The sequence below is a fragment of the Acartia tonsa genome, chromosome 8 (genome assembly GCF_053477335.1).
Source record: "Acartia tonsa isolate MP-2025a chromosome 8, ASM5347733v1, whole genome shotgun sequence".
Lineage (NCBI taxonomy): Eukaryota > Metazoa > Arthropoda > Copepoda > Calanoida > Acartiidae > Acartia > Acartia tonsa.
Genome location: NC_137267.1, coordinates 10,154,378 through 10,160,900, shown reverse-complemented (window position 1 = coordinate 10,160,900; position 6,523 = coordinate 10,154,378).

Below are 6,523 nucleotides of genomic sequence, written 5' to 3'. Positions count from 1 at the left end.
CTAAAGTTATTATAAAGACAGTTAAAATATCGATGTGATTATCTTAATATCTTAATCTTAGTAGATAGTTAAATTATACATTTTTAAAATCCCGTAACAAACCAAAAAAGCTACCTAAAGGCTATACAATATTTGTGGATATTTTAACAGGGGAAAAATTGCCGTCAGTTCGATCATCCAGTAGGAGAGGAGGTGATGGAATAAAAGGGGTGGAAGGGGAAATCTTTTTTTAGCCCGCTGCTAGTTTCACTTTACATGAAATCTGATATAAAATCCAAGTAAAAATACATCCATTCCCATAGCAATATTAATATCAAACGCCATGGCAAAGTCAAAACTACAAATAATAACCATAAAACAATAAAAATGGCGTTTTCTCAACTGCAACTGCAGTTCTAGAAATGGCGTTTTGTCGCCAACCACTAAATTCACACATAAACGCATAAAAATACGGGGAGAAACAGATTTATGAGCAACAAAAATATTTTACCATTTAGAGATACAGAAACAGAGGAAATGAGAGAGAGAGAGAGAGAGAGAGAGAGAGAGAGAGAGAGAGAGAGAGAGAGAGAGAGAGAGAGAGAGAGAGAGAGAGAGAGAGAGGTGCTTGTTCATTGACAATAAAAAAACTAAATGATTGAACATAAAAATTATTACACCTGTTTACGGGCCATAGCATTTCACTTATGTTTAATGTCTTTGTTTTATGACCTCTTTAACAAATTCACACCCTTAAATTTCATTTATCAATGTTTTTTATCATTTACAGAACATTAACGATTTGAAAATAATATCTTATTTTAGGTTAAAGCCTGCATTGCTTAAAGACAATAAAAATTAAGTAGGACGAGAACAATGGAAGAATAGAAATAACAGAATCAAATCTGTTTTGAATAGATTTATAACGGTAGTTGGTTACTATTATAGACAAAATAATCTGTCCACAATAAAAAGGATTTTCTAGCAGACTTTTTAACAGCGAAGCTTTTCTATAATTAGAGTCGTTTCGTCCGCCCGACCGTAACGGATAGCTTTTTTTCGTACATTTAGGCATGTTAGAATTGTCCTATAGATTTCAAACTTTGCATGATGTTTCCTGTAGTAGTTAGGTAGATTTAGAAAGCGGTTCAACTCTATATTCGTATAACTAGGTTCGGTCTGTCCGTCCATTACGTTAATTTGGGCATATTAAAACTGTCCTATCGATTTCAAACTTTGCATGATTTCTATAGTAGTTAGGTAAGATTTATAAAGCGGAGCAACTCTATAATCATTACCAGAATGTCCTTATGTCCATACATGTTGATTTTTAACTTTTTTAACAACAAATTTTTATGTGATAAGATTATCCGATTTTTTTGATTTTTTGAATTCTGATTCCTGGGACAACAGAGTACAATGTTATAGGCGAAGCATCTCTATAATCAAGTCCTAAAAGTATTAGTATGTCCGTAAAATTATCCTGTATTTAAGCAGTTTTTGACCAAATTTACTAACAATTTGGTTTCTACTTTTGTTCATTTTTTACAGTTTTGACACTCTACAAGTTTTAATGTTCGTTAATCATACTGTTTCAGGTCTTTGCTTTTATGGATGTTGTTATCCTTGTTAATTTATATTTAGTCATATACAATTCGAAATTTTTGTTATCCTAAGAAAGTCAACTTCTTATAGATAAATTGTTATAGGTCAAATAAAAATAGTAACTGCCCTTTGATACCAAAAAGTGGAAACTATGTAGTCAGATTGTTATTACACTGTGTTCTGTTCCTATTGCTCTAATTAAGATATTAATCATTTAGAACTTTAATATTTTTTTCTGTGCTGTATTAATGCAACACACCAAGTTAGCTGTAGTGACGAGAATTGGATATAAACACAAATTTTAATAGTTTTTCCGCAATTCTACTATTATGCTCATTGCAATGATAATTTTATCTTTTTAATTCATTTTATCGAGCGTAGCAACTCCACAATTAACTTTATAATTAAAAAGATTACTCTTTCCAGTTTGGCTTCGGTATGCCTTCAGCCCCTCTGATATAACAAAACTGGTTTTAATCTCGTATATTTTCTTTTTTATATCCGCGGAAAGCTCCTAAACCCCGAACCACTTCATTATGCAATCTACATTTTCCTGGATATTTTGTCTACGGTAGTCCATAAGTGTACAGCTTTACAGTACATTGTTTCTATTTTTTAAAGCAACACATATGATAAAAGAAAAAGATTCTTTTTAAAGTAAAATGCTTATATTTCAATCAAAATCTATATTTTTTTATTTTTTACCAATCCACGTCATTATGCAAATCAAAAGAAAATCAATGAGAAAACGTTTGTTTTGCACTTTTCTCCACTTTTAAAAAATGATTCTGATAAAATAACAATTTTTTAAGGGATTTATGCATTAATTATAATGAAAACAGTTTCAGTTAGATTTTAATGATTTTTCTAAATAAGAAATAATTGAAAAAAAGAAATTCTATCCTTATCACTTTAGAGGACAGCTGCTGACCCCCAGTCTTATAAATGAAGCTAAATACATGTTAAAGATAAAAATTACCCTTAAAAGTATACAAAAATGTTTTTTGATGTGTTAAAAAAATACATTTTAAAATCTTGATTTTGAGGATGATGGCCTTCAAGATGCTCTTACTGGTGGTGAAGGTGAGCTAAATGTTATCTAAGTACATGACCATTACAACAACTTGTCTATTAACCTATGTACCATTTTTTGTAGTCATAGCAGCCTCCAGTGGAGCCTCTCGACATTAAATATAACCATTATCTAAAAACTACATTATTTACTTTATGAATTTTAGTAATTAAAATTGCAATTTTTTTCTTTTTTAATATTGCTTGCCTGGAGGCTGCTATGACTACAAAAATTGGACCATAGTTTAATATATAAGTTTTCTTCAAGGGCATGCACTTTGATAACATTTAGCTCACCATCACCACCAGAAAGAGCATCTTAAAGGCCATCATCCTCAAAATCAAGATTTTAAAATGGATTTTTTTAACACATCAAAAAACATTTTTGTATAATTTTCAGGCAAATTTTTATTTTTTACATGTATTTAGCTTCATCCATAAGACTGGGGGTCGGCAGCTGTCCTCTAAAGTGATAGGGTTAGAATTTCTTTTTTTCAATTATTTCTTATTTAAAAAAATCAATAAAATCTACCTTAAACTGTTTTTCCTTATAATTAATGCATAAATCCCTTAAAAAATTGTTATTTTATCAGAATTAATTTTTAAAAGTGGAGAAAAGGGCAAAACAAACGTTTTCTAATTGATTTTCTTTTGATTTGCATAATGAAGTGGATCGGTAAAAAATAAAAAAATATAGATTTTGATTGAAATATAAGCATTTTACTTTAAACAGAATCTTTTTCTTTTATCATATGTGTTGCTTTAACAAATAGAAACAATGTACTGTAAAGCTGTACACTTATGGACTACCGTAGACAAAATATCCAGGAAAATGTAGATTGCATAATGAAGTGGTTCGGGGTTTATAATACGATTTAATAAATAAACATTTTTTAATTAAATTATCTAGCGTAGCAACTTTATAATTTAGGGTATAGTTTTATTTTTGAATTTAAACAAGTATATTTTTTCTCTCTATATATTTAGTTTTCCATGGGATAATAATCATCATAGACGTCCAAGGGGGGGGGGGGGTAATGGGGTGATTACCCCCCCAAAAAAATTTTTTTGTTTGGATTTTCAATTTTTACCCCCCCCCCTCCAAATAAAAAAAATGCCTCTACGAAATAAAGATTACCCCCCCCCCAAAATTTTACCCCCCCCCCCCCAAATAGAAAAAGCTTGGACGCCCCTGATAATCATAATATAAAATGTAAGATTCAACTAATGGAAATTGTTAATCTAGTTATTATTTAATGATTCTTAGATTAATTTGTAAGTAGCTATAAGCAACTGTATACTAAAAATGAATAAAACAATTACAGTATAATGATTATTTTCTAGAAACTTAAAATCTTTGGATTTGATTGTTATTGTTTTATCTGCTCGTTATTATATTTATTGCAATGATAAACGAACGATTTTAATTCATTCATTTTAATTCAGTAACAAAGCAACTCTATAATTCATTTATTCATTTCAGTATGTTGTCCATAAAACCCACGGCATTAGTTTGCTGTCGGTGAGGCGTCGGGATCGAATCTGGAGCACACTGCGTCATTCAATAGACGTTAAAAATGCTACCTACTGCTGCTATGTCTGGTATGTTTCACTAATAGTGGAATTCTTTGGCTCATAAACAGGCGCAACTCATTACTATACTCAGTTAGGACTTCCAGACAAAAGTATTATAATCAAAGGATTGGTTGTCTGTTGGATGTTATCTATTCAAATATCCTAGGATGTTAGAGTAACGCATCCCATTATCCCCATTATGATGATGCTCTGGCTTCTCTAAATGATTACTAAAAAAAGGATTTATAATTATTCATTTCTACTTCATGGCAACTTCAAATTCTAAAATGTTATTTTCATATGAAATATAAAACATAAATAACAAAAAAGATTTATTTTAAAGAAAACATTAAATAACTAAAGAAATATATTTATGATGAATCCAAATTTTGTGTATACATCCAATTTAGTGCATTCAAGGCACTAACTCTTATCAAGGTTGGAGAAAAGGTTTGCCATTTCCATAATTGATCATTGTTTCAGGCATGTTTGTAGCGTCCTATGGATTTTAAACCTTGCATGGTGATTCTTGAAATAATGAGGTACAACTGAAAATGTGTATTTTAGCTTCTTTAATGCAAACTTTTTGCATTATATAGTGACTTGCTCATAAATGAAGAATCCTAGGACTATCAGGCCAACTATTATAAAAGAAGCACTTCTAAAATAAAGTCTTAAATGATTTAATTCTTAATTTGATGTTGTTTAGATCAGACTTCTAGAGAGATTTTTTCAATGTTAGAAGTGCTTTAACTCTACATTTATTATTGTTTGTTTGTCCGACTATCTAATTTGTTGAACTCCGCTTTCATTTATGTTGTTATCCTTGTTTTTATATCTATAATGATTTACATAAAAAAAAGACATTAGGTAGCTGTGTTTAGTGCCCTAGCAAAATGGGGATAGATGTCACCGCTTTTGGCCTACCTATTCTATTGACGTCATAGTAGAGGGAAAGAGAAAAGGAAGGAGGAAAGAAAATCCCTAGAAAAGAGATGGGGTATAGGGTATTCCCTTACGTCAATAGAATAGATAGTCCAAAAGCAGTGACATCTATCCCTATTTTGCTAGGGCACTAAACACATCTACCTAATGTCCTTTTACATAAATTATCATATATATAAAAACAAGGATAACAACATTAATAAAAGCGGAGCTACAGACATTAGCCATCTTTTAAATTACAACCTTGTTTAAAACCTTGGTTGTGCCTGATTCAGATTTTTAAAATTGGGAGAAAACTGCCTTATATATATTTATACTCTTTGGCTCTGGGGCAAACCCTTTTAATAGCATTCAAATACGCTCTAAGCAAAGAAAAAAGAGTTAGCTCAATTCAGCAAGTTTTTTCATACATTTTTACAACCATAAAGCCTTTTTATCTATAATTTTACTATAAATTTTTCTAAAATTGTATTGGTCATTTGACATCTTCAAAAAGTAGCTCCCTCCGAAATTTTATAATTCGTCAAAAAAGGCATATCTTTAACCTATGTTACATTGTAAAATACCTTTTTTAACATATATGATAATAGTATACATATAAATAGAAAAGTTTGGTAGGGGGGGGGGGGGGGGGGAGGAGAAGAGGGAATGCATTCTTTTGAGTAAAAGAGATAGAAGTCCAAAAGGACATGTATATTTTTACTGAAAAATAATTTCCATTTCAGATTAGAATTCGTATTAATTCCGCTGAATAAAAACCGGTTCTGAACCTTGTATCATCCAATATCAACTGGTTATTATTAAATGTTTTGTTTGACAATTTCCTTTAAAAAATAGTATAAAGACTAGACTAATTATAATCTTATATAATCTGATATAAAATCTTTGGACCAACAAAACCACCATAAAATAGCCTAAAACCGAACATAGTCTAGTACTAATTTTTGCTCAAAATTTCTTGATTTTTCTTTTTGTATTCTTTTTCTCTGTACATATAGCCGCCTATGGCTACTAATTTAATTCAAAACATTTACGGGGCGGGGTCGCCCCCCAAATAACATAAGATGTGGGTGTATACACGGGTACATGGCGTTCCTGCAGCTGGCAGAAATACATCTGGATGTCTTTTTGTCAAAATGTAAAAACCTCTGCCAAAAATACAGTCATACTTAAAGTAACCACCATAAATACATCTAACACAGGCATTTATACATCCAAAATTGACAATTTTACATCTATTTCTTGCCAATTTTACATATAACCTTTTTTATATGTCAAAAATACATCCTATACATTTTAATTAATAATAAACAATAGTGAACTGTATAGTAGACATTTATTATAAATA